This window comes from Ambystoma mexicanum, chromosome 7p (assembly GCF_040938575.1).
Source record: "Ambystoma mexicanum isolate Mex_15411 chromosome 7p, UKY_AmexF1_1, whole genome shotgun sequence".
Taxonomy (NCBI): Eukaryota; Metazoa; Chordata; class Amphibia; order Caudata; family Ambystomatidae; genus Ambystoma; species Ambystoma mexicanum.
In genome coordinates, this window is record NC_090939.1 from 861,578,784 (window position 1) to 861,605,814 (window position 27,031).

The following is a 27,031-nucleotide window of genomic DNA, read 5'->3' on the forward strand; positions in this document are numbered from 1 at the left end:
TTGGTTATGAAAGACTGGCACATACTGCATGTGGCCGTGAGGGTCAGGAGGTCTTCATTCCACTGCATTTTATGCCAGCGTTTTTCAAGTGATCAGATGGTGGGCTTGTTGTTGCTTAGTTATTCCATATACCAGTGGGCTGAGGGTTTAAAACCGAAGTTTCAAGCGTGCATGTGTGTCAACCAGTTCCATTTTGGCTTAGTTGAGGGTTAATAAGAGAGCTCCAATGTCAAGTGCGGTAAAGCCAGTTAAAGTAGCTAGTTTGTGCGTTCTAGAACTACCAAAGGTAGGACCTTAAGGGAGCAACTCGAGAACATAGTGGTCTTACCCTTACCTTTGTTGGACGCAAGGGTATGGGGAATGAGGGTGAGGATGGCATCATGGTCTGTCCAGTCAAGTGGAATAAGGTTAAGACATTGTATCAGTGTGATGGTGAGAAGAACATGTCAAGTATGTTTCCTCTGATATGGGTGGGGTTTAGTATGTGTTTTAAATCCATGAGAGGGGGAGAGCCTCACTGGTGCTTTTAGTGGCTTGAGTCCATGGCAGATTAAAGTTTCCAAGGCTGTTTGTTGAATTTGCAACTGATTCTGAGTTGATGAGGTTCGAAATGTCAGATAAATTACCCATGTATGTGAGGTGGCCTGTAGATCAGATGGAATTTGGCAGTCTATGTGCTAGCAGAAGAGTGGAAGATGGAATGTCAGAAGCACTAAAGAGCTCATGATGTTTGGCTGAGCATGGTACAGATCCAGTCCGATTGTGGATGACTACCACGCCTCCTAATGGCTTCCTATGCAGCCAACATGTTGGATGCTGTACCTGTGTGGAATGAAGACCTCAAAAACATGGTTGAGAGACATGCGTTTATGATAAAAAATGGTATCCATTTTGTGCGTGATTATGAGGCTGGTGATGTTGGCAGTATGGTCGAGTGTGCATCAATGAGCATTAGGTCACAAGATGCAGTGTGGTAGAGATGGCGTGATTGCAACGGGGTGAGGCGAGATTGAGAGGATTTGAAGCAAGTTGGAACCATGAGCGTTTGTGGGCCTTTGTCCTAATAAGTGTGGAAATGGACTGTGACTGTATACACACATTGTAAGGTCTGCGCGATCTTGTAGATGCAAGGTTTCAGCCCTTGACCCCGTCCAGGCTCCAACAAACACAAACAGGCCATTTCCTTATCGTCTGACTTAGTTGAGGACACCAGTGATGAGAATGCCTAGGAATTGCTGGATATATGCAAGGGCAGATGGCAGACAGTCTGAAGGTGATCAACACTGACATCCCGTACTTTTTGGCAGTGGTCCTCCTTGTTACAAAACATGTCATTTTATATGTATGTTGTTGTTAGAGACAGGTTAGCTTCATTTCAAATGTAAACAAGCAGAATTGGCAGTTTTTACTTCATACATGAATGACATAATCGGTTACGTAGGATTGGCTAACAAGGAAATGGGAGGGACTAATCCTTTATAAACCAGCCGTTGCAGCAGGCCAGGGTGCTCTTCTGAAAGTTCCCCAGTGGCTGCAACACTGTGGACCAACAGGTGGCAGTGCCTGGAGGACCACTATCCTGCATGATTTTAAACCTCCTGGGTCAGAAAGCAAGCAGATTAAATGACAAAGCTAAGACTGTAATTCTAGTCTAATGAGCCTAAAAATTGGCAATTTTCCAAATTCTGATTTTTAGTGATTACTTCAATAATTTGGAGGAAAGGCTAAATTACAAAGCTGGACTGTCTTGGAAACAAGTAGTAAAAAGCTTTAAGATGCCTTGACCCTTGGACAGTAAACTGCTCATGGGGTTAAAAACTGGAACTTTGCCAATGTTTCCAAACTCTAATTTGTCAATATTGTGGGGGCTGAAATAAGCAATTTTTATACATTTTTCAACATGCATTTTTCTTTTCCATGGGAGCACCATTAAGAGACATCAGTGCATATTAGATTAGACTTTCAACCTTTCCTGTGCTGGTGAAACACCGAGTTTAGTGAGTAACGAGTTTTGGCACAGTGTCCAAATACAACCTGTGTTGTCCCTCGTACTTCTTTGGCCAGGATAAGGGAAGCCATAACTGCACAGAGAAAGGGCAAGAGGATTCCTTACAGGAGGATTTAAATTGCTTTACATTTGAACCTTTTGATCTATGGCTATATATCGATTTTAGGTTGTTCTTGGTTAACTGCCCATCGAAGACATGGACGTTTTTACCAAGTTTCTAACCCTTTCCACTTAATGGGTTATCCAGAGATTGGTCGTATAACCTCACCTGTCGCTTGGCTTGACAATCCACACAATTGTGAGCCTTAGTTTACATTTTACTGGGCCACAATGGAGGGACACACACACATCCACAGTGGCACACACACATGCATGCACGTGCCCGCGTGTGTACACACACACACACACACACACACACACGATTGGTTGTAGGTAGTTTTGACATTTTAGAAGTGCATAGAAAAGTCGGATGCTAGGTACCCAGTTAACCACTTTATTGCTTATAACAGCTACTGTATATTGCTTGACTATTATAGAGGGAACGCATTATTAATGTGTTTCTTCTTATGAGTTTAAAAGACAGTATTTTACAAGTACAAACACTTGTTGATTTAGTGATAATAACTGTGTGGGTAAACATGTACAGCCTTTGATGTTTTTGTTACACATAGAAGGGTAATAAGCATCAATACATTGATTTCTCTAAAGGAAGACCCACGACATTACTGCTGTCTAATAGTAAGCCTGTCAGGTGCTCAGGGGCAGTAGTTTCTTTTGTACTAATGCTCAGCGACCCAACTTTCGTCAGAGCCTTCATTTGGGTACAGCACTATTCTCTGGTTCAAAACGGGCCACCCCTCATGTGGGCATTTAGACTTCCTTTGGGGTAGAGATTAGGCTTTGGAATGCAGGGTATGATGTAAATCATGACAACATCATACCATGAGTGCTTTCGACAGGAAGTGGGGCCGGGGGACAGGAAGTATAAAGAGCCCTTGTGGAAACTGCATAGGAACACATGTGAACATTTACTGCACGGATTTATGAGAAAAGGGAAACAGATACTGACTTTCAGTGTGGATCATAATGGAGGTCTTGGTGGATTGTAATGGAGAGAAAAGCTGAGCACAAATCTACAACAGTCAAATAGGTGGCTGACACTCGGCTACAAGATAGGGTGGTGGCTGGATTGAGGGCCACCGGAAAGGCTGACAGGACAGCAGCATTAATAGCCTGCAGATCCTTTATGAAATGATAGACCTCTTTAGCTGGCGTCTTGGTGTGCAAAATCGGGGTATTGCAAGTGCTCTGTGTAGGCACAATAATACCCTTCCAAGTAGGGACTCTATTACAGGGCGGATACCTTCTTCTGCCTGTCTAGATATGAGAAACTGAGGTACACATGGCAGAGGTTTGGCTGGGTTCAGAGTGATCTTGACTAGCATGCCATTAAATATATAACCAGCTTCATTTGCTTGAGTGGACCATAATTTTGCAGGAACTTGATCCATCACTCCCTGCTGCAGCCAGGGAGCAGTGGCTTGGTCACCAGCGTTTGAATGGGGAATCTCCTGTAGCACAGCCAAAACCTCATGTTCCATGTGGGCAGAGAGGTCAATAAATACACCATCGGGGGAGCAATAAATGGAACAACTCAGTTTACATAACAAATCTAGTACAAATTAAAAGTACTCAACAAAAAAACATGGTTGTCTGAAATAGGACCCAACGTGACCATAAGCAGGGGAGACACAAGGTGAGGTATCGGCGTACCTCCAATACCAACAGCAAAGCCAATTTCATCAGACTGCACAATTTGCAGAAATTCAGAAGACTTTTTCTTAGAGCTTAGTGCAATGCTCGTGTCAACCAAACATGAAACCTTTTGATCAGCGATAGTACAATCAACATAGGTAGCAGCAGCATTAAGCGGTATGAGTGGTGCAACAAGTTCCAGAACCCCTTGGCAATCCTAATGTGCATTCTGTGGAGATGGTGGTGGAGGCGGGGGGCCAGCCACTCCAATCAGTGTGTTTGGCTGCCTGGCTCTACCATCATACTGAGGCCGATTTGGCTTTCTAGTGTCCAAACCCCTTACAGTAGTTGCACTGGTCACTATATGCATTTGTAGGATATCTCTCAATACCCTCTCCCTGGCCCTGTTCATGTGGCACCTTGTCACGTTTCCCACCTCTGCCCCTGCCCACATGGCATGGGCCAGAACCCTTCCCTTCCCTGGGGAGGCTGTAACTGCTGTATCTGAAGTGCCATGGGCTTCACCTCCGTACTCTCTTTGTCTCTCTACTTTTTTATGGAAATGTTACGCAGTGAGCAGCACCTCAGTCAAATATTTTCCCTCTTAACCTGGGAGGACGGATTTAATCCCTTCCGCCACTTTTGGTTGTAAACCCATAACAAACTGACACCACAGCCGGAGGCACTAAAACTGCTGTATTCATGAGTACAGAATACTGTTCAAAACATTGTTTCAGATGCTGAAGATAATCCGCTGGATTTTTACCCTTCACCTGTTTACAGGTGTTTATTTCCCCCCAATCAGTCTTCTGGGGAAAGATTTCAGTAATTGTCTGTACTAGTAGAAGCCTTTAACCCATAGGAAGGGGGTTCTTAATCTGACCAGTTGCAACACTGTTTTAGCATTGTACATGTGCCATTAGGAAGGGCTGCTCACCGCAAATAGTTTAGATCTGTACACATGGGACGGTAGCAGTGTATGATGACCTGTAGTTCTTCTTGGTACTTGACAGGGTCTTCTTGTGTCTTTGGGAACTTTTGCACAATATGAAATAGGTCGGTGGCTCTCCATAGTGCGTTTATCATAACTATGATATCCCTTCCTCCAGAGAGCAGCCTAAGCGGGAATGCACCAGTGCTGGTAGTTGCGGAGGAACTTGGGCACCCATTCAGACCAGAGGTGCGGAAGATAGTCGAAGATGGTGACTGGTAGAGTTAGGAGATCTGAGCTTGCAGCACGGCTGAGACTGGGCTAGTCATGGGACTCATTGGGGAGGACTGCAGATAGGACAGCGGTTGGGCGGAATCCAGGCTAGCAGTGGACACAGGGCTACCTAGCTCTGGAGCAGGATTCAAAATGGCTGGATTTTAAGAGTCCAGAATATCATCAGGGGATTCCTTCAAGGCAGGCACCCCTTGGATGACAGGATATAAGTGATTATTCCCGAATTATATGGGCAGAGAACTGTAGGATGGAGTACTCAGTCTTTAGTGTCTTAACTTGCTCCTGGAGCTTCTCTTGGGTATCTTAAAGGGCTCAGGTCTTCAATTCAGACTGTCTTATGGTGACTTTAGTGTACCAGTCTAGAAAGATATCCCATTGCTGTTGGTGTACTTGTGCACATTCCTTCTCTAGAGCCTTGCACAGGATCATTATTTTGTCTAAATAAAATGTGCCTTCCTGAAGGAAGTGTCTAGGTTACTCATTCTGTGTATAATCAGGCCATTTATACAGGAATGTATAGGCTTTGGGCGAGTAGTGTGTGCACCATAAAGGGAGCTGGACTTCCTTTAGGAGGAAATGGCACTTCTCTGGACTAACCTGAACTCATTCTCATAGGGGTGTGACTTGCAGAACCAGGTCCGTACCCGATTCCGTCTGTGCCGGGGCGCTACAGTGTCCTGAGGCTGGCAGGCTTGGATCAGTTCAAAGCTGACCACTTTATAGCATCTATCCAGAGGTTCGAATTGTGATACACGCATCTGCTACCCCCTCTTACAGAAATGTTAGTGACACCAGCAGGTGTTGGTCGAATCTTTATCCAGATGATTGGTGATTCACAGTCTATGTGCCCTGTTCCACTACCCACAATACTGAGCCGCGTTCAGCTTTCCAGAGACAGGGTTAGGAAGGGGTCGAAGACAAGACACATAAAGGGTAGAAACAAAGGACCTTATTACAAGTTTGGCAATATTTTGGTGGTAAATCTGCTGAAATACCACCAAATGCAATAACCATTACCACCACTTTGTCCTGTGGAGTTACCACGGGATTACAAGTGGTGGTAATGTCCCATTTCTGAAGTCCATAGGACCCCATGGGGATTTTTTTGTTTGTTGATAAAACATTTTTTATTGTTTTACATCACATCAAAACAACAACATGTAGGGACTAGCATGTCCTTTCAAGGTTCAATCATCAGCAGAGTCATTATCAACCACCCATAACATTTCCCCAAGTCATTAGTGCAATTAAACCGTATCCCCCCCCGCTGCAGGATCTAAGGTCCTTCCTCCTCCCACCTTCCCCATATCTTGTCCGCTTTAGCAGGGCAGCCTGTGGCAGTTTATATTCTGTGTTCTATCCTTGCACATATGTCCATTGCCCATTGTTGGGGACTCCGGGGCTCCCCACTTTTGCGCTATATTGCGCTTCATCAGTCCCGCTGCCGTGTTCAGAAGCAGCCTTTCCCATTTATTAAGAGCAATCTCATCCGGAACACCCAAAATGAGGATCTTTGGGTCCAGTGGTATGCGGCACGTAAGGACATTGTTAAATTCAGTGCAGCATTCATTCCATAAAGTGCGGATTCGGGGGCATGCCCACAGAATGTGAAAGAAGGTCCCCTCTTCCTCTCTGCATCGGAGACAGTTCGGGTTTGAGGCTCTCTGCCACCTATATAGTATCGTTCTAGGGTAATAGACCCTATGCAGGATCTTTAATTGGACCAGCCTAAACCTGGAGGAGATGGCCACTTCCCTTGGATGCATTAGTGCTTGGATCCAGTCTTCTGGATCTATCTCCCCTAGATCCACCTCCCATTTGGCCTTTAAGGTCGTGAGTTCAGGCGTAGCAAAGGATGCGATAGCATTATATAGGATGGAGGTGCATTTGGCGGGGATGAAAGCTGGTAGCATGTTGGGCTCTATTGGGGTGTAGTCTGGGATATAGGCACCTACGGGTATATGGTTTCTTAGGGCGTGGGCCAGTTGTACATAGTAGTATCGCTCGGTGCCCGGGAGTTGGAATTTTTGCTGGATGGCTTCAAACGAGGCTAGTTCCCCCTCCTCAAGAATATTTTCAACTCTCAGAATCCCGGTCCTTACCCATCGGGGCCACGGATGAAGTTTCTTTATCTCGGGCAGATTGCCATTCTCCACAGCGGTTGTGCCGTGATTACGCTGTTTTCCCACCCTACGAATCTGTGCGCCTGCTTCCAGACAGCAACAGTATGAGTCATAGTCGTTGGTGGGGGGGGTCTCGGGAGGGTTTGGTATAGTAGTTGCCATGGGTCCGTGCCATGCATGGCGGCAACCTCAGCCCTAATGTGGGGGAGTTCCCTGTCTCCGTGAAGCAGGTCGTTGACCACTGCCAGTTGTGAAGCCCAATAATAGTTTTGGAGGCGGGGGGCCCCAATCCCACCCTCCCAGATCGATCTTTGGAGTGTAGTTAGCGCTATCCTCCACCCCATATGAGTTCCCGAAAGAGGGTTTCAACCCGTTTAAAGGCGGACTCTGGGATCTTTAATGGGGCATTCTGTAAGACACAGAGAAACCTTGGGAGAGTCATCATCTTAAAAAGTGCGGCTCTTCCCATGGGTGTAAGGGGGAGAAGCGTCCAATGGTGGACGTCACTGACAAAACGATCAAGGACCGGTTGAATGTTGTGTGTTGTATATTCAGTCAGGTTTGATGTCACCCAGATCCCTAATATCGAAAACCTTGCGGTTCCATTCGGTACAGGCATTCCTGGGGGTTGACCTGCGCATTGCCTTTCACCGGGAAGAGAATGATTTCCCCCAATTAATTTTAAGCCCCCTAAATTCTCTGAATCAGATAAGCATTTGTGTCACCCTGGGGCAGGATCGGGCTGGGTCCCCCAGATATATCAGGAGATCATCTGCGTACAACACGACTCGGTCCTCATGTCCTTCAGGCTATCTGAATCCTGTCCAGGCAACATTTTGGCAGAGCCAAAGGGCAAGAGACTCGATTGCCAGGGCAAAGAGAAGGGGATAGAGGGGGCAACCCTGTCTCGTGCCCTTTCCCAGAGGGAAGGACCGGGAAGGCCAACCATTCACCCTGACCTCCGCTTGAATGCTAGTGTAGAGTAATTTTACCCATCCCAAGAAGCCATCGCCAAACCCCATACGCCTCATGATTTCCCAGAGGCAGTCCCACCTGACCGAGTCGAAGGCCTTTTCGAAATCTATTGCCAATAGGGCGAGAGGGGTATCGATGACCGGGGCCCGTTCTAGCGCCAAGTGGAGCCGACGCAGATTCATTCAAGTTGACTTGTGTGGCATGAAGCCACATTGATCCGGGTGGATCAGGGTGTGGGCTACTGGCTGCAGTCGGTTGGCTAGGAGCTTGGCGAGGACCTTGGCTTCACTATTAATTAGTGAGATAGGCCTGTAAGAGGCGCACAGTTCCGGGGGTTTATCAGGTTTGGGAATGACCACAATGGTGGCTTTACATAGGTCTGGTGGGAGGGTGCCTTGGTCGCGGGCGCTAAGGAGCATTTTGTAGGGGGGGTTGCTATTTTGTTCCCTCCAAGCTTTTGCCAGGTTGCGGCCGGGAATCCATTAGGGCCTGGTGTTTTCCCTGTTTGGAGTTCCGCTAGGGCTTTGGCTATTTTGGATTCAGAGAGATTGGAGTCTAGTCCCGCACGTTGTTGTGCTGTCAATGATGGGAGTGTTACTTCGTCTAGCAGAGTCGGGTCGAGTGGTGATATCGGGGCTCGGTATAGTTCGCATAAAATTGGGCAAAGGCCTCTTCTATTTCGGCAGCCGTCTGGTACCTTACATTACTCGGGGCAACGATTTCCCGGACATGGCATCTCCCCTCATCCCTTCTCTCAAGCCAGGCCAGCATTTTGCCTGCTTTGTCCCCCAATTCGTATATCCTCGCTCTGGAATCCCAGTGGGCTTGTTTGGCATTATCCAGCATGATATTTCTGAGGCTCTCTGTGGCTAATTTGAGGGACCTTCGGGTCTGCGGGGTAGGGTCAAGAACAAATGTGTGTTTTCGGCCTGGATCAATTCACCCTCTGCCTCTACTATTTTTTGGAGTCTCTCTCTCTTTTTATTCGCTACCCAGGAAATGATTTCCCCACGCAGCACTGTTTTATAAGCCTCCCACACCATTACTGGGTCATCCACAGCCGGTTCATTTATATCGAAATATTCATCGGACACCTCTGTGAGGCGGTCAACCAGTTTGGGGAATCTGAGGTGGTAGTTGTTTAGTCTCCATGTTCTAGGAGGGGTCATGGCATGCGTTCGTATTTCTATTATTAGGGGGGAGTGGTCCGAGATTCCACGAGGGAGGAACTCTGCGGATATCGCCCTATGTAGGTCTGTGTTCGGGAGGAAGAGGTAGTCAAGTCTAGAGAGGGAGCCATGGACACCTGAGTGGAATGAATAACCTCTGTTTTGGGGCTGTAATTCCCACTACACATCGCGGAGGCCCAGGGCAGACACAAAGTTAGAGAGTTTTGTGGGAGTATCCGGGTTGCGCCCTCTGAGGTGGGTACGATCTATGGTATTGCACATAACATCATTAAAGTCTCCCCCCAGTATCCACCGGTCTGACTGGTGTTTCCCCCATGAGAGTGGTTAGGTCATCCAATAAATCCTGGCCCAATCTTGGCGGGGAATATATCGACACAATGGCCAGTGTTTCTCCCCAGAGCGAACCCAGGATGAGTACATAGCGACCTCGCGGGTCCTGTTCCACGACCTGTGGGGAGAACGGGAGTCTTTTGTGTATAAGAGTAAGGGTGCCCCTGGATCTCATTGTATACCCCGCATGGAATGCGGTCCGGCAGTTGGTTCTCTGGAAGAGGGTGCAGTGTGTTCCCGCTAGGTGTGTCTCAGATAGTAGGGCCACGTCGGGAGAGTGTCTATTTAGCAATTGCCTAATCAGGCGTCTCTTAATGCCAGAGCCCATTCCATTCACATTCCAGGGGGCAGCTTGAGGGATCTGGGGCGGTCAGCCGGTGGTGAGTGGGTTTGTGTTTGTGACATCTAAAACTCTTGTTGGAGGGCTTGAAGGATGCCTTAGTCGGGAGAGCTACCTCCCATTGGTATGTCTTGCGGGAGTAGGATCCCGATACATGGTGCTGCAGGGTATAATGTGTAGAGGGTTGTGTTTGGGTTGGTTTTTGAGCATGATATAGTCCCGAACTAACAAAACATCATGAAAAATTTCCCCTCCTCCCCCCCTCCCTATTCTCCAACCCAACTTGAAGTACCCGTCGCCCGAACATCGCTGATCCACCAAATCTTAGGGAGTCAGGTCAAACTGTTACTAAAGTCAGGAACAACAGGGAAGAGAAACAGTCTGCCCCAGTTCCAGCGCCATGTGGTTGGGTTTCTCGTGTTGGAGCATTCCACACAGCAGTGAGCCAGTTCGAGGAACAGCGTGTCACTGCATAGCTGTGATCCTTGATGCTCCTCTGGTGTAGGATCATCGCCCACTCATCTTTCATTCTGGTTCGCCCCCTCTTACGGGGCTTCCGGTTCCACCCTTCCAGGATCTCTTACGGGGAAGGGGTGGTCTCGTCCAGGCCGGGGTCTCCCTCTGTCTCTCAACGGTCTCGCATTCCAGTCGCCTTCGATGTGCGTTTCTGCCCATTTCCATTCCTCCTGCGGGTCAGTAAAATGTACTGTGGATCCTTTATGATAAATTTTAAGCTGTGCTGGAAAAAGCAGACCATATTTGACGTTCATGAGAGCTAGCTGTCTCTTTAGTGGTTCAAAGGATTGCCGCGCCCATTGGACGTCTCGGGTGTAATCAGGAAAGAATGGGATTCGGGATCCGTTGTGAGTAATTGTCTCATTCGAGCGTGACATCTGGAGGAGGGCGTCTCTGTCCCAGTAGTTGAGCAGTTTAGCGATCACTGTGCGGGGTGGCGTGCCCGGGATTGGCATCCCTGAGGGCATCCTATGGGCTCTCTCAACCGAAAAGAATTTGGAGAAAGAATGCGGTGCATAGATATCTGCAAGCCACTGTTCTAGGAATAGCTCCATGCTGTGCCCTTCCTCTCCTTCTGGTAGCCCAAGAATGCGCACATTGTTGCGGCGAGACCTTCCCTCTCCCTCGTCAACTCTAGATTCCAGAGTTTTCAGGTTGGTCATGGCTTGCGACAATTGTTGGTTGACTCCCCTAATGTTGTCTTCTGCTTCAGAGATGCGATGTTCCGTTTCTCCTGTCTGAGAGGTGAGTTTTTGGAGGTCATGGCGTAAAAAGGAGACGTCTGCCGCGATACTGTCCATTTTTATCTCCATGGAGAAGCGCGAGCTAGCAATAGCGGCCATCATGTCCCTCAGTGAAAGATTGTCCTCGCCTGTGGGAGTTGTCGGCCGCGTCATTTGGCCCATCGGTGCCGGAGTGGTGGTGACCACGTATTGGTCCATGCTGCTCTGCGTGGATGTTTTCTTTTGTCTATCTTTGCCCATGACACCGGCGTTCTTTGTTATGGTTACGGAGGTAGATGCAGTAGCAGCTGTGGATTCGGACCCCGGATCACTCCCTCGTTTCTTGATTCCACTCTTGTCCTGATCGTTAGTACCAGCATTCTTGTTTGAGTCATCCCTTTACTGCGATTAGGCGTCCCAGGGCTGGTGGGACGTTCCCCAGGCATAGGGTGGATAGCCCGCTTGGCAGCAGTTACCGTGGGTCAAGGGCAACGAGAGTCTTCCGTGTCGTTTATGTCTCGATGCGTTTCCTGGGGGGGAGGCAGGCCGGCACAACCAGTCACACGCCTAGCGGAGTCCACACATCCCATGCGGGAAGGGTCCCGGGTCGAGGGCACACTGTTCATTAGTTTCAGGAGGAATTTTAATCAAGGAAGGTTTACTCTGCGTGGTGCCGTTCTCGTTTGTCACGCAGCAGTCCTCTGCCCCCTCACCCAGTGCAGCCATGGGTTGGGGGTCACTGCGTCTGTAGGATAAGGTCCCGCTCCCCTCCTATTTCCCTTCGGTGTCTATTGGGGGGAAGGGGGATTCGTGTTACTGCCTCCTTGGTGGACTTACTTGATGCCGGCATCAGCTGCAGCGTACGCTTCACGCCGCTGAGCAGGTGGATGGTCCTCCAAGGTGGTCTTGGCTGGTTCCGCGGCTTTGCTTCAGTGCAGTGCCTCGGCGCTGCAGATCTATGCTCGGGTCCTTCCAAGCAACGCTCCCAGAAGCTGGGCCCCGGAGTAGCACGCGGCCGGCGGGAAGGCACAGCAGGGCCGTCACTCGTTGCCCACCTCCGGAGGGCATCGGGAGGTGCGGTTCACTTTGCAGCTTATCCAGGGAGCAGCTCTCCCGGCCGAACACTGTGCAGCGTTTTGCTGCCTGTTTTCACCTCTGCTCAGGCAGTGGGTGGATGGTCCTTCGAGGTGCTCCCTCCTGGGGGGGGAAGGGGAGGGATTCCCCTCCCGTGTCTTGGCCGATTCCACGGCTCTCCCTCAGTACAGCGCTGCGGATCATCGCTCGGAGCCTCCCAATCAGTGCTCCCGGCAGCCGAGCTCCGAGGCCGTAAATGGCGGGTGGTAAGGCTCTCCTTTGGTGCAGCGGGCCGTTGCTTGTTGCCGGAGCCGCGGGTCACGTCCCGGCGTATCAGGGGGAACCACTCTCCCGGCCGGGCACCATGCAGCGGTTCGCTGCGTGTTCTCACCCCAGTTCAGGCTGAAGATTTGTGTGTGCCGGATTCCTCCACTGCACAATGGCTGTCCCCAGGTTGCGGGTTGAGAGCGGGGTAGGGTCCCTTCCAGTCCTCAGGTGCCGCCGGCCATCTTGGTTCTTCCCGCCGGCGGATGCCACTGGGTCTGTTACGCCGGGGGGGATTTCTTAGAGATTCCGCCGAGTTGTTGCATCTAACTCGGCTTGCAGAGGGACCAGGCGATCAGAAGTCGAGTCAGACCATTTATGACTTATTTTCCATACGAAAAACCCAGGATATTGCTCAGGATCTGTTTGGCGCCCGCAGGAGCTTCTTGGGCTCACGTCTCCATTGCTCGCTGGCTGGCCACGTGCCCTCCACTTCTCCATGGGGATGTTTGGTGGATTTACTGCTGGCGGTATTACAGCAGGGTAAATCCACTGATTTTCAGTGGAAAAGTGGATGATTTACCTCCAGCAACAAGCTGGAGGTGAATCAACCACTTTTCGTCTAATAATTGGCAGATTTACCACGCTGTAATATTGCTGATGGTAAATCTGCCATAAATTATGATTTGACGGTGTAGGAAAAGTGGTGGTAACAGAATTACTGTCACTTTTTTCCCACACCACCAACCTTGTAACGAGGCCCAAAGCCTATTACAGCTCTGTACTAGGATAGAGAAGAGTGAGCATGCCAAGTTGGGGTTGAAACTACGTTGCATGTACAGGGTTTCAAGTATCATGGAATGGGCTGGACAGGACATGCTCTGGGCTCTGATCTAAAATGTTTTCTTCATACTCGTACAAGACACACTCATTCAAGCTCCTGTTCTATACTACTCTACTCTGACCAGCACAGCTGCTTTATGTCATTTTAGGTCAGTAGGGTGCATAACTGTGCTGCTTCACTATTACTCTTAACTGCAGTGGCCAAACACTTTTGACTTTTTTCTGATCAGATCAAAACATTCGTAGGCAGGGCACCTTCCCTCCTCTGTCCTAGGACAGCCAGACAATTTCCAGATTTCAGAATTCTTTTACCGGAGACAAACATTAACCCGACCCGTTTCCGAACACAATAGACAAAACATGACAAATAGCAATGCAATTAACTGAGCTCACCAACCCACGACTTTCAATCCACTCCTCTTCTGCGTCTGCTCTGTCTACTCCCCTGAATCCCCAATCGCGTCTGCCAGCTTTCCCAGGATGCAATCATCTTACATGGGCCCACAGGGATCACTGGTTGTCACGTCCGGCGACCCCTGAATTTGGCTGCGGAATCCGTGGTGAAGAGCACCAATCTTGTTGTGGAAAAACAACCACAGACTCATCCAGTGGATTGTTGAACGTCTTTTAATGGCAATCAGCAAAGCCAGCATACACAGGTCAACAGCAACCAAATGACAGAACGAGACTCGGCTCAGCAACCCTCTTCCCTTCCAGGCACTGAACTTTTATACAAGAAAGCACACATGAATTTCAATGGAAAGGGATCCTCTGGCATGGCACCATATCATAGTTGCCAACATGGCCCATTCCAATCTGTAGGTTCTTATCCAGTCATGTTTTTTTCTTTGCAGTCTGGGACTCGTAGTCCAAGTTTTATAATGGGAAAAGTGGAACTACAAATCCCAGAATTCAAAGAAAAGAAAACAGGACTGGATAAGCACCAACAGATTGGAATGGGTAATGTTGCCATATTGTCAACGACGTTTCAGGTGAATAAACAGGGTCAAAGCATACAAGTCTTTGGCAGAAGCTCCGTTCTCATGCTCAGGAAGGCATTATCAGAATGGAAGGCAAACAGTGATACATTTCGGGGGCGTGGCTACGAGGGCCATGTAGGAGGACGCGTTCTGGAGGAGCTCCCGAGATCCTGCAATGATCCGGGCAAAAAAGTGCGTGAAGACGGGCCGTCGACCGCTGAAAATACACATGCCGGTGTGTGAGTGATTGGGCTACGTGTGGTGAACTTCTGGATGGTGCAGGAGTGACGGCGGCAGAGATCGGCGCGGAAGAGATAAGGAACACCGGAGACGAAAGGCGACACAAAATGGCCGACCAGGGTCCGGAACAAAGGAAGAAGCAGGCCGCACGGTGACCCAGCGAAAGCGGCGCACTGAGTGCACATTTGTCACTTGAGCAAACTATAGGTCCCCTGGGTCATGTCGAATAGAACGGTGAGGCCGAAGGCGAAACAGCCCACCCTAGACGACTTCACCAAGACGTCCCCGGGTCAAGACATTACCAAGAGCAGGGACAAGCTGGCTGCGAGCGGCATGACTACTTCGGCGCTAACCAAGAAATCCTGGCTGCGATTGCGGACCTAAGGGCGGCCTGGGAATCTAAGCTCGAACTAGCCGTCACTGAACTAAAAACGGCACTGGACCTCAAGGTCGGAGAGGTGCAGGAGGACGTTAACCTACTCCGACAGGATGTCAGGGCCTTGGCGGAGCGCACGGAGTCCCTTGAGAAGGAAGTCGGCCCGAATACTGCGGATTGCGCCTCCCATAAAGCCGAACTGCACGCCCTGATACAAAGAGTGGGCAACCTGGAGAGCAGAGCGGAGGAGGCGGAAGGACGAGCCCGACGAAACAACATCTGCATCGTGGGCCTGCCGGAGGGATTGGAGGGCCACGATCCCACAGAATTCATTGAATCCATGTTATTGCAAGAGATACCCGGAGGAGCCCTATCCCAAGGATTTGCAGTGGAAAGGACACACAGAGCCCTAACAAGGCGGCCGCCACCGGGGAACTCGCCTAGGCCTGTGATCGCCAAAATTCTTAATTACCGTGACCGGGAGAGGATACTGGAACACTTTCGTAAGGGCGGAACGATCACACGAGGAGCGGCAAACATCACGGCTTACCCGGATTACACCCTGTCTGTGCAGCGTAGCCGCATGAACTTTGGGACAGTAAAACGGAGATTGAGAGAGGCGGGCCACAAATATATGTTACTTTATCCGGCAAAATTGAAAGTCATTCATAAACATAAAACTTTGTTTTTTGAAACCCCGGAGGATGCCATGGGATGGCTCGATGCGCAAGGATGTCCCCAGGAGTCAGAAGTTCGTACGGAGAAAAGAGCTCGGAAGAGATAAGTGATGCATGAAGAAGGTGCCGCAAGATGGCGTGGCACGTTGGACTTGAATATAGTCGCTTGCGCAGCCTTCAGCAGAGAAGGTCAGACTATTGCACTATTTGTCATAAGCACTGTGGTTAATGTTGACTTAACGGGAGCCTTACGGAGCGATTCTCTCTACCCCACAACAGTTCTAGTTAAGTGGCCATTAGGGCGACTTCACCCTGCTGAGCTCTGTGCATCGTTCGGTGCCTGCAGGGCTAGATGTGGGGGTGCCTGACCTCCGAAGATGGAGCTGGGCAGCAGTTGGGGTGTGTGATGTTGGGGAAGGACGGGTGGGGGGAGGGGAGGGAAGTTGGGGTTTTGTTGTGTACATAGTTATGGGGAGTTTGAGCTGGTACGAGAAGCTACAAGTAAACAAGGAGGGCTGTATCTATCACGTGGGCAAAGGGGAGTCGCTACATGGGAGGCAGGAAGACACTCATGAGCCATGGGAGACCTTAAGATCGTAACATGGAATGTCAGGGGACTTAACAGCTACTTAAAAAGGAACAAAGTCATGATGTACCTAAAAAGACAGAGGATTGATATTGCGATGTTGCAGGAAATGCATCTGACCCAGCAAAAAATGGAACTGGTGGGGAAGAAGTGGAGAGGCACTGTAGTGGGTTCTCCGTACTCTGCCTACGCTAGGGGAGTGCTGGTCTGGGTGGCACCGCACGTTCCGCTCCAACTCACACAAGAGGTGGTGGACACGGAGGGCAGGTTGGTCATATTGAAGGCCTTGGTAGAGAATAGAGAGGTGTGCATTATAAATACATATGCCCCCAACCAAAACACTGCTACGTATTTTAGAACCCTATGTACTCATCTGGGCGCGTGTGTGGGGGGAGCGGTTATTTGGGGAGGGGACTTTAACTGTGTGCTCGACCCAAAAGCAGACAGATCTGATGGGAAGATTGATCGGCCCACCCTGGCGGCCAGGGTATTACAGACATTACTAGAGGACTTTGGGCTGGCGGATGTTTGGAGACTGAAACACCCTAATGAAACACAGTACTCTCACTACTCAGCTCCGCAGCACCTGCACACGAGGCTGGATTATTTTTTTACCACGCCAGATGTGATGATAGAGACCACCCAAATAGAATATAGAGCTAGGGTTCTGTCGGACCACTCGCCCCTGGTGCTGACCTGGCAGCACTGTCGCCCCAGGGCGCGGATACCGACGTGGCGCCTCCGGGCGGAGGCGCTCAGAGACCCAGTCTTCAGGGAAGACATCAGGGATGCGATCTCACAGTACTTTGAGGTGAACACAGGCAGCGTAGATTCAGCGTGTACTCTCTGGGAGGCCTTTAAGGTTGTGTTGCGGGGTGCTGCTATTGGTAAGTCAAAAGGCCTGCAGGGCGGGGTCCTAACAGAACTAGAGGAAGCGGAAAAGAAACTGGAGCGCGAAAGCGACAGGGCAGGAGGGGACGCAGAACTTGTACTCGAGTTGCAGCAGAGGTGCGTGGAGCTTTGGGAAAGGCTCTGCAACCTTAACTACAAAAAGTATGTCGAGAGGCAACATGCAGGTGGGGATAAAACTGGCCGCTTGTTGGCGTTGTTATATAAGAGCGAAACCACCAGGCCCCCGATTAGGACAATAACTAGAGAGGACGGGGAGATGGTTGACACCCAGGAAGGAGTCAACGAGGCATTCTTGGACTATTATAGAACATTATATGAGGATAGAGGAGGGGACAATCAGGAGGAGATTAGAGAAACACTAAAAGACATGGAATTACCTAAGATTAGTGATGAAGAAAGGGAGGGACTAGACGCACCAATTACCCTGGAGGAATTAGAGGAGGTGGTAAAACAGCTGCCCACCTGCAAGACCCCGGGTACGGACGGGTTCCCGGGCGAGTTTTACAAAACATATAAAGCAGAAGTACTCCCCCCTATGCTAGAGATGTTTAATGAGTCTTTTGAGAAGGGTCGGCTACCGGATACGCTCAGAGAAGCACTAATCGTGCCGCTCCCCAAGCCCAACAAGCCAGGGCATTGCTGCAGCTCCTATAGGCTGTTGTCAATGTTGAACCAGGACAGTAAGATCTTGACGGCGGTCCTGGCTAATAGACTACGGAGGGTCATCAGTAAACTGATACACCCGGATCAGACAGGCTATGTCCCCAATAGAAGCATAACCCACAACCACAGGCGACTCCACCGGGTGATTGAAGAGGGGAACAGAAGCGATGGGGAAACGGCGGTGGTGTCCCTAGATGCAGTCAAGGCTTTTGATTCAGTGAGGTGGCCATGGTTGCTGGCGGCCCTGGAAGAATACGGGATGGGGCCGGGTTACGTTAGGTGGGCGAAATTGTTGTACAGTGAACCACTGGCCAGAGTACGCACAGGATCGGTGATATCTGAGAGGTGGCAACTCAGTAGAGGCACCAGACAAGGGTGCCCTTGGTCCCCGATGTTATATATTCTGGCCCTGGAGCCCCTGGCAGTGTACCTCAGACAACAATATGACATGGTCGGTATTGAAGCAGGGGGAGAGAAACACCTAATATCCCTATATGCTGACGATTTGTTACTGTATTTGAAATACCCGGAGGAAAATCTTCAGTATATTCTAGAGGTCATGGAAAAGTATACAGAACTGTCCGGCATAGCGGTGAACCCCCAAAAATCGAGCATGTTCCCATTGGGGAGCTACATAGGAGCCCCTCTGGAACGATTGCCAGTGTTGTCCGTACCTTGGGCGGCTGATTCTTTCCGCTACCTCGGAATAGATGTGTATCATACTGTGGAGGGGGAACACTTGCATAACACCGAGGTGGCGGTGAAGAAAATCCGCACAAATATGAAGTTTTGGGAGAAGCTGCCGCTGGCGATGATGGGGCGGGGGGCGATGCTCAAAATGGTGGTCCTGCCTAGGCTGTTACATTTCTTCAGTAATATACCATACCTGATACCCAGGAAGTTTTTTGTCAAACTGAACAGCATGTGTAGGGACTTCCTGTGGCACGGTACCCGCAATAGAGTGGCGCTATGGAAGCTACAGAACTTCCATGATAGAGGGGGCATTAAGCTGCCGAACTTTGAGGCCTATTATGTAGCCAGTCAGTTGCAATATGTAGCCAAATGGCTCTCTGATGAAGAAACTCCTGAATCTAGGCTGTTTGGGCAGGACTGCACCCCGTTTTACCTAAAAGAGATCATCTGGGTTCCTAGACTTGAAATGAACGAACACCCGGGTATGTTGATGCTTGGGTGGAAGATGTGGCACAGAGTATGCCAACTGATGGAGATCCCGTGCCCGTGTTCCCCACAGGTGCCGCTGGTTGCCTTGGCTAGGGGAGACAACCAGCTCAGGATGATAATCAGGACCTATTGGGAATCGGTTGGGCGGGCCACATTGGGAGACATATGGCAAGAAGGGGCTATTAAAGAATTCGAAGACCTGGGAGAAGAGACAGGCTTGCATGGAGGCCAATATGTCACGTATCTTAGGCTAGTGCAGACTATTCGCAAAACCTGGCCGGAGACTGTACTGGCGGAAGAACCAGACGCTCTAATGGGAACAATATATGACATATCGGAGGGAGGGCACGAGATCTCTAGACTATATGAGATGGTGATGACCCGGGTGGGGAAGGATTTGACTGATCTGAGGCTGGACTGGGAAGCGGAGGTGGGGGCACAGTTGACTGATGGAATGTGGGAACGGGCCATAGGATACCACAAGAAAGTGTCCAGAAATGCTAGATTGCAGCAGATACAGTTATACATAACGCATAGAGCCTATATGACCCCGAAGAGAATATCTAAGTTTGCAAACACAGGAAGACAAGCATGCCCAAAATGCGATGAGGAAGACGCTGATATGACACACATGTTCTGGTCTTGCCCAGTGATTGAAGCTTTTTGGGGGGGGAAGTGGCACGGAAACTAGCGGATAAAGGGGTCCTGCTCAACATAGATACGGCCTGGGCCCGCCTGTTGGGAGGGTTTCCCAGACCACGGAACACTAAACACCTTGGGAAACTGAGGGACCTGGCATATGTGCTTGCTAAAAGAAGGATAGCCATGGGCTGGAAGCAATGCCACAAGCCACGGGTAGAGGTATGGTGGCGGGACTTGCAAAAATGGGCGGAGGCTGAAACGGTGGTGTGGCAGGAGGCATGTAGCAATTGCGGGGAGGAAGATGTAGGCAACCTGATGGCTTGGAGAATGTTAATAACAGGACTGTTTGGCACAGTAGTGGATCCTGCAGCTTCGGAAGGAAGCAATACCCAGCCACACGCAGCGGATACAGAACCGCAAATGCAAATAAGATCTTGAGAGGGGGGGGGGATTTGGGGAGCAGTAATGAGTGTTAATTGATATTCACGAGTTTATTGTAAATAATGCTGCAAGTTTGGTTTGTATTGTTTACTTTTCAAAATTAAAAATTAAAAAAAAAAAAACAGTGATACATTTCTGGTCTTGCTTAGTAAGCTACTTCTATAGTTCACACACAGTATAGGGCATGCCACTTACTTTGTGACAACTTCTTTCTGCTAAAGCTGCCTTGCCTAGAAAAGCAGCACTCTAAAACACGGTTCTATATGCCAAAAGGAAACACGTCAGAGGTGAGATCTGGGAAGCGAGCATTGCTAGGTACTAGGCAATAAAGCCTTTGAGGTCAAGACATGTATATTAGAAAATAGGGCTCACAACAATGGCAATAAGGCACTTGTTAAACAAGGCAGTTGGCAGTGGCTGAGCACTATTATAATGCTGCACAAGGAGTTCAATAACATTCTCAAAACAGTTACCCCCACCCCCCACAACACCTAATCAAGACCTGCATCAGCCTTCTGCCTTACTGTGTCCTAATTCTTGTTCATATCACTATCGCTATGAAAACTCTGCATAGGTAAATGTGCTGCTCTTTAGGGACAATAAAATCAAACCACCAAGAGGCAATACAGTTTACAAAGTGCACACAATAAATAAAAATAAACATAACTAAATATCATAGATGCCCAAGCAGCCCCTCAGGTTGCTCAGATTTCGGGCTTTAAATAACTGTATATGTCTGCAGAGGCGCAACAAACCCTACATTTCGTGGGGTCGGGGTTCTAATCCTTCAAATGTTGGGAGAGGTGCTAACTTCTGAGATGGTAGGGAGGGGCATACTTATTTGTGTGGGGGGCATGTAACTGCTTTACACATTCTAATGACACTATTCTTGTGCAGATTCAATGTTACAAGCAGTTAAATCTCTCCTTTAAGCCAAGAATTAAATACTTTACGGTATTAATTGCTGAGCCTTTGTTAACAGCGAAGCCCAGGCGCCTGTTTAACATCTGTGTCCTATTCTGTCCGGCCATGACTCTGTAGGTCAGACAGGTCGAGTGAACATAGCCCAAAATTTCAGGGGGGAGGGGTACTGAAGCATGGTCAGCTCAATGGTGTTGCGCCACTGCATGCCGGCATTACAAGCAGGACTTACTCCCAATTTGTTGCATGCTCCCTGATAGTTACTTTGCCTGAAAGGCCCTTGCCACTGGCATCCGGTCCACGCTTAGCATCTGCCGCTTCAGGTCTACCATGAAAATGGGAAAAAATAGCTCCCCTAGTGGACTTTTCTGCCATTCACAACCGGGAAAGACAGATTGACCGATCACAAATGGTCTTTCCCGGGCACGATTGTGCAATCACCGCCCGCGCCAACAAACCTCTCGATGAAAAAAAAGGAAAAAATGTCTGCCGTGAGTTGAACAGGGACGTAGTCCCTTTTCTAATGTAATGGTGGCTGAATTTTTTTCCCTTTGTTTCTTTATGTCAAGAGGCTGCCGCCGTTCATTAAAATAGAAAAGGGACCAATTCCCTGTTCAACTAAAGGCAGCCATTTTCTTTTTTTTTCATCATGGATGGGCTTTTGCACTATATGCTGAGTCCATCTCCCAATGGAGAAAATAAAAATGAAAACCATTCGCACCCCAGTAAATGAAACCCTGGGTATGAATGGTTTTTACGCACCAACGGGGGGCGGTCATGGCCTTTTAAGGCCCACAGCCCAAGCTGAGGCCCGAGCTTTGCTCAGTCCTGCCTTAGCTCGGTCTTGCAGGCCGTTGAAGGCCATATCCACCCCTATGCTGGGGTGTGAAAGCCACATTTCAATGGTGGTCATCTTATTCTTTTCTTCTGTTTAAGACACACAAAAAAAGTTGCAGGTTATCCACGATCCACTCTTTTCATTTAAAAATTTCCCTTAGCATTTTGATCATTACTTATGGGTGCTAAATTGGCAATAAAGTCCTTGGGGTCGGCCGTAGTGGTTGGTAACGGGCCACTTTGCATGAGCCTTTACCTCAGGCTTGTGGGCCGATACTGGCTAGTACAGCCCACCACCACCCCTGCATTTATCAGAATATTGAACACATCATAAACTTGTAACCCTTGAGGTTTTGAAGGCCCCTTGCTTAGATGGACTGTGCCACCCTTTGTTGACATTATGAGGTGTGTTTAAATATCTCCTCTTCAGATATCTACAATTCTAATCCTTCACATTTTTGCAACGGTTATTCTAGCACACTATTACAATCACTTTCACTATTACAACCGCTTTCATGGTGGATGGAGCAAGTTCTGCATCAAAACATACCTGTCATAGGTTGTGGGAAACTATTTTAAATAAATAGTGCACTGGCCAGAGGGGTGTTTTTATTTTTGTTTAATTGCGAGTAAATGATGAATGTGTCACAACAGTAAATGTGTAGTGGCCCTAGCAAATTTAAAACAAAAACATCTGGCAGTGGCAGGACTTTAAATGGAATTGGATTTCAATAACAAGTTGTTCAATAACAAGTTCACAAAAACGTTCAGCTCTCGCTGCCTGGCAAGCAAAACCTAAAGAAGTCACCAAGCTTGTGTTTAAAAACATCGCTAAACAATACAAATCTGCCATCATCTCAGCCAAAGCAAGCTCCTTTAACTCCAGGATAGCCAACGCTAAATCTGGGTCCAAAGAAATCTTCACCATTTTCAGAGAACTAGAGTCTCCCACTCCCCCGGCCAACCCCTTAAACAAAGACAAAGAATGGTGCAACGGCATTCAAGAAGGAAGCCATGCTAAATAAACTGAACACCTTGCAAGACAAAATTATCAGCCACCAAAAAGCCTTAACGCTACAACTTTCCAATCTTCACAAGAACACCCATGATGAAATTCCTGCCTTCTAATTCCAAGAGATGAGAGGAGGGGAAGTCCTCACCTTACTAAACTCAATCAAGCCCTCCAACTGTAAGGGGGACTCATGCCCTGCCCAGATCATCAAGGACAGCACCCCCCGACTCTAGCACCGTTCTTCACCGCCTTCATCAACGCTTCCTTCCAATCAAACCAAGTGCCCTCCTGCCTCAAAGAAGCCTGGGTGCGCCCACTGCTGAAGAAACCTACACTCGACCCTAAATCTCCAGCGAACTACAGGCCCATCGCGACACCCCCCTTCCTACTGAAGATTTTGGACAAAGCAGCATACACGCAAGTCCAAAAATACCTTGAAACGCATCATCTGCTTTGCCTCAGACAGTCGGGCTTTCGACCCAACCATGGCATCGAAACCGCACTACTGGACCTCAAAAAATAAATTGACGACCTCAGAGATGTGGGCAAACCAGCCCTCCTTCTACTCCTCAACCTCTCTGCGGCGTTCGACCTGGTGGACCATGAGACCCTCTGCCACCACCTCTCAACGGCTGGCAACTTCTCACCAAATGCCACTGCATGGATCGCATCCTTTCTCAGTGGGAGAGCAATGAAAGTCTTTTCAGACCAAGCTTGCGCACACCCACATCTAATCAAGTGTGGGGTTCCTCAAGGGTCCTGCATCTCACCCACCTTGTACAACCTTTTCACTAGATCCTTATTCAAATACCTCGATTTGATGGGCATTGCCTACACCAAGTACGCTGACGATACGCAAGTCCTTATCCCCCTGTCAGGCGACTACGAGGCAGACCAAAAAACCCTCAATTCCATTTACACCACCATCCAGACCTGGATGGCCAAAAACTGGCTCTGCCTCAACAGCGAAAAGACCGAACTCCTTATCGGCTCTGCAAACACAATAAAAAAAATGAGCCCTCGATATGACTCCTTTCTCATAGACAGCTCTCGTATTCCTGCATCCCAGTCAGTTAAAACACTGGGAGTCTACCTGGATTCCAACCTCACCATAAGAAGACAGGTGAATGCTATCTCCTCAGCGGCAGCCTACCACTCAAAACTGATCACTGCTCCCAGGCCCTTCCTAACGCAACAAAACTCCCTTACCATTGCCAGAACAATCATAGGATCTCGCCTAGACTACTGCAACGCTCTCCTACTAGGTACATCAGCCAAGAATATCAAGAAACTTCAAACAGTGCAGAACAATGCTCTCAGAGCAGCCACAGGAATCTCGAAAAGAGAACACATTTCAGAAACCAGAAAATCCGTCCACTGGCTGCCCGTTAAAGAACGCATCCTCTTTAACTCACCCACAAATGTCGCCACGACACAGCACCTCGCTACCTCGCGCAAAGATTCTCTGTGCCCCCATCAAGCAGACCTGCTAGATCTGGTCAAACCAACCGTCTTTCTATTCCCAAAAGCCTCAGGATCAGAGCAGGCGGCTCCAGCTTCCCAGTCCTTGCGGCGACCAACTGTAACCTACTACCTCCCGCCATCAGAGGCATGGAATCCCACACGGCCTTCAGAAAAGCTTTAAAAACCCTGTTGTTCGTGTAAGCCGCTCGCTCGTCATGCCTACCTGTAAGACATTTGACCACTGGAACACTGTCTGTAAAAATGTATAACCTATGATCATTGCAACACTCTGTAACTAAGTCACATTCTTGAAACAGCGCCACAATGCCTCCGGGCTGCCAGCGCTTTACAAATATAAAAATAAAATAAAAAATAAATAAATAAAAACCTCTGGCTTTCGCCTCACTACCACCAACAGATATGCTGACTGGTGTATGCAACTGGACATTTCAAATGTATATTTTAGAAACATGTAATATGGCAGTTATGTAAAGCAATGCCTAATGCAATATGTGCACTTCCTGGCTTAATTGCGATACACAGGTTGACCCCCTCAGAAATGGTTATGGCATAGTGGTGCTCACCCGGTCATAGTCCGAACCATAAACTGGCATACCCACAATCTCGCCTACGCACTTTAAAACCAAACGCGCACTGAGCTAAAATTAGCCATCAATCAGACTTTCTGCAATCTCACACGCGACCTGGCCCATTACAAGCCCGTGAAATCGAAAGCGGCTTAAAATATGACAAACGCATCGAGCAGCTGTTGTTTTTATAAATGTCCACGAGGTTTTGAATCAGATTATAAAATAACTGTTTCAATGACACTGAACATAACACATACATTTCCAAGGGACTGCGGGGAAACGGAGCCGATTATAGTCATAGGTAACTGGGTCGACGATGGACATACAGTACCAGTCTGGTCTCCTTGTGGCGCAGCTGTATATGAACCTTCAATACTTTCAAGGTGTGATGTGTTGCCACAGGTTTTTCCAGGGGGCGGGGGGGACTCGTAGTAGTCCCAGAGAGGATAGCCTTCTTGTAGACGAGTCAGTGCAAACGGCACCTCCCTTCCAGTTCCACCCCAGGAGCGCGGCGCCAAGGAATCCGGACAGCTGCAGCTCCTCCACTGCGAACGAAGCACCTCAGCTCGGGTGACGCAGCGCCCGGAGCGGCAGAACCTTATAAAGGAGCCGCACTCTCTGAGGCGAGGAGCGGCGGCCGCACGAGCGTGTTTCTGCGTATTGCTTTGCGGACATTCAGTGGTTGTTGGTGCTTTTCAAATATCGACAGCTTCTTTCAAGAAATACAAACTCGAGTACCATCACCTGACACTTGAAAGGTGAAGTTACACAGGGCTCAATATTTGGGGTGACCCTGTATTAGCACTGCTAATACAGCAACCCCCCCCCCCCCAAAAATTGAAATAGTCGCTGACAGTTTTGGTAAGAAAAAAACGCAAGGCGTGATTTATCTAAATGTAACAATTCTCTAATAGTCCAAAATCACATTGTTGGCCAGTCGTGTTCTGCTTTCCAGGTCAAGCTGTGTAATCCATGCCAGGCAAAACCTGACTGGATTAATGCTCAATATGTAAGAAGAGTCCAATATCTAAAAACAAATGTACTGAAACTAGAGAGTAGAAACCATTTACAACTGCTCAACAAGGATTTCAACCAGGAACTCAAAGGACAGCACTGAAATAGTTATAGCTGTAAGCCTGACAGAAAACAGGCTCTGCCCACAGTCATTTTCGTTACTCCTAGTCCTACTTTTCCTTGTCACACTACTTTTCAAGGATCAACCGCCATAACATGAACCCTTTATTATTGTTTTAATTTTTACTATACAGTTTAAAAAAACATTTAACATAACACAAATGTAACCAATTTAACACAAGATTGGCCTTAAACATCAAAATGATTATATTGCGCAGTAATAAAAAAATAAAAAAGGGTTTACATCTAGAAAAAGGAAGAATAAGCCAGTCAGATAGCACAGCGAGTAGAGCACCCGCTTTGACATCCTGCAGAGCCTGCTGACGCAGGTGCGAATCCAGGCAGCGCCAAACTCAGCCTTTAATCCTTATGAGATCCATAAATGAGAACCACACACCATGGGTGGTAATAAACAGCGCTCAGATGCCTGAGGGTTTGCAGCGCTATATGCATGTACATTTATTAGTATAAATAAAGACAGATAAAACCTCATTAATTTGATTAAGATCTTACAATAAATCATTCTGTCAAAGATTTTTTTTAAAAACCAGTAACTGCCAAAACCATAGATGTAGTACGACACTGTTGCATAAAAAGAACACAAGACATATTTGACACATATAAAACATTTCCTAAAGAATGTTTCCGAAGGTCCCCGCAATGATGGACAAGTTGTTATTAGATGGTCAACATTGTCAATAGTGCCTTGTGTGCCACGAACCCTACAACATCCTTGGGCCTCAATCATGTCATAGCGTAATAAAACCTCCTTTGTAAGTATCTGATTCAACCGAAACCTAAGTCTAACATGCCGATGACGATAAATGGAGAGACAAGGAGCAAGTTCCTACAGACTTTGTTTAACACTCCCGATGCACTAGGGATTGATATGAACGTAACAAGTTCATTGTCGAAATCCAATCCTGACAGTAGAATACTTTTTTAACCCATGAGCCATTATCCATAAGACCATTTGGTAAGACATTTAAATCTGTTAGTATTTGTACAC

The 27,031-nt window shown here is 48.4% G+C and overlaps 1 protein-coding gene across 3 annotated transcripts in view; it reads right to left on the reverse strand.

The window, feature by feature from the left end:
* LOC138526378 (protein-lysine methyltransferase METTL21E-like) overlaps positions 1–25,553 on the reverse strand; it is a 208,566-nt gene extending 183,013 nt beyond the window's left edge. The window contains exon 1 of one of the 3 annotated variants that reach the window (XM_069637051.1): positions 25,220–25,553. The gene's annotated coding sequence lies outside the window, so the exon portion shown is untranslated. Of the gene's footprint in view, positions 1–25,145 lie in introns of all 3 variants that reach the window. The other 2 variants (XM_069637053.1, XM_069637052.1) reach the window with 2 other exon arrangements.
* Positions 25,554–27,031: the final 1,478 nt, after the last annotated feature.